Raw genomic sequence first — 2,102 nt, 5'->3', positions numbered from 1 at the left:
TTTTTTTTCAATTTTTCCTTATTTAGGACATAATGAGTCGGGATAGTTTTTCATTTTCATTATTACTGATGACGAGATGTTTAGGACTTTGTGACAAAAGAATTTTTGGGATATAGCTTAGATGGTAGAGCACTCGCTTTGCATGCGAGAGGTATGGGGATCGATACACAATATTGGGGATGTAGCTTATGATGGGAATTTGAGGGTTTTATGATGCAACAATTGTGGGGATGTAGCTTGTGATTGGAAAGTTAGGGTTTTATGATGCAAGAATTGTGGTCATGTAGCTTATGATGGGAAATTTAGGGTTTTATGATGCAAGAATTCGGGGGATGTAGCTTAGATGGTAGAGCTCATTTAGCATGCGAGAGTTAAGGGGATATCCCGCATCTCCAAAAGAAACTATTTGTTATTAATATTTTACTTCTATTCAACCTTTCCTTATTTATGACATAATTAGCGGAGATATTTTTTCATTTTCACTTGATGACGAGACATTTAGGGTTTTCTGATATAAGTATTGTGGGAATGTAGCTTAGATGGTAGATTGCTTGCTTAGCATGCGAGAGGTACGAGGATCGGATCGATACCCCATACCTCCAAAAGAAACTATTCGTTATTACTATTTTATTTCTGTTCAATTTTTCCTTATTTATGACATAGTGAATAGCGTTATTTTTTTATTTTCACTATTGTTGATGATGAAATGTTTAGGATTTTGTGATGTAAGAATCTTGAGGATATAGCTTAGATGGTTGAGTGTTTGCATCCCATGTGAGAAGTACTGGGATCGATACCATGCATCAACAAAGGAAACAATTACTAAGTATATTAGTTCTTTTAAATTTTTCCTTATTTATGACATAATGAATAGCGTTATTTTTTATTTTCACTATTGTTGATGATGAAATGTTTAGGATTTTGTGATGTAAGAATCTTGAGGATATAGCTTAGATGGTAAAGCACTCGCTTTGCATGCGAGAGGTACGGGGATTGATAACCCGCCTCTCCAAAAGAAAGTATTTAATTTGTTATTATATTTTTTCATTTTCACAATTATCGATGTCCCGCATCACCAAACCAAACTATTTGTTATTAATATTTTGATATTTTTTTATTTTCACTATTATTGATGATGGGACATTTAGGGTTTTATGATATAAAAATCATGGGGATGTAGTTCAGATGGTAGAGCATTCGCTTTGCATGCGATAGGTATGGGGATCGATACGTCGCATCTCCAAAAATAAGACTATCTATTATTAAATATATTATTTCTTTTCTATTTCTTCATTTTTACTATTATTGATGACGGAAAATTTAGGGTTTTGTGATGTAAAAATTGTGGGGATGTAGCTCAGATGGTAGAGCGCTCGCTTAGCATGCGAGAGGTACGGGGATCGATACCCTGCATCTCCAAAAAGGAGAAATTATTTTTTTAAGTATGAATTAATTTAACATGTTATGTATAAGGTGGGTACGAGAGAAAAAGAAAAGATACTTATAAAAGGATTATTATATCATTATGGCTGACTAATGTATTATTATATCATTATGGCTGACTAATGTCCCACAAGCACATAGAGAGGAGAGGGAATTTGATATATGATATACTACTTGTGGAGAGGGAAGGAGCTCCTCCAAATGATAAGAGCTTATTGGATGAGGGAATTTGATATATGATATAGGAGAGGGAATTTGATGAATGGAGAGGGAATTTGATGAATTCCTTTTGATGAATTCCTTAAAAGATTCCTCCAAATGATAAGAGCTTATTGGATGGCGGTAGCGTCCATGACGGAACTTCTTCACAATTGCAATATCTGACCAATGAATATTGTTGTCATTTATAGCTTCTATCACAATAATATAAAATTTGGGGTCAAAGCCTATATGGGACTGAAAAGACCACCACACGCTTGTAGATTAAATTATATCTACCACCTCTGAAATTTTCCACGGCAAACCTTCCAAAAGCTTGCACTTCTTCATCATTGACATCCTTAATTGGAACTAGATTTTAAGGCAAATCTTCTCCACGACTCACTTTGGAACACTTTTATAGATAGTTTCAACAAACTTACTTTGCTCGTGAATACTTT

The 2,102-nt window shown here is 34.3% G+C and overlaps 1 non-coding gene across 1 annotated transcript; it reads left to right on the top strand.

The window, feature by feature from the left end:
* Nucleotides 1-1,346: 1,346 nt before the first annotated feature.
* TRNAA-AGC lies at nt 1,347-1,419 on the top strand. The gene has a single exon. It is a non-coding gene; the product is annotated as a tRNA-Ala (tRNA).
* Nucleotides 1,420-2,102: the final 683 nt, after the last annotated feature.

Source organism: Cucurbita moschata, unplaced genomic scaffold (genome assembly GCF_002738365.1).
Source record: "Cucurbita moschata cultivar Rifu unplaced genomic scaffold, Cmos_1.0 Cmo_Scf00941, whole genome shotgun sequence".
In the NCBI taxonomy this organism is placed as follows: Eukaryota; Viridiplantae; Streptophyta; class Magnoliopsida; order Cucurbitales; family Cucurbitaceae; genus Cucurbita; species Cucurbita moschata.
The sequence above is the reverse complement of the archived record's forward strand: the minus strand, read 5'-3'. Positions and strand labels throughout refer to the sequence as shown.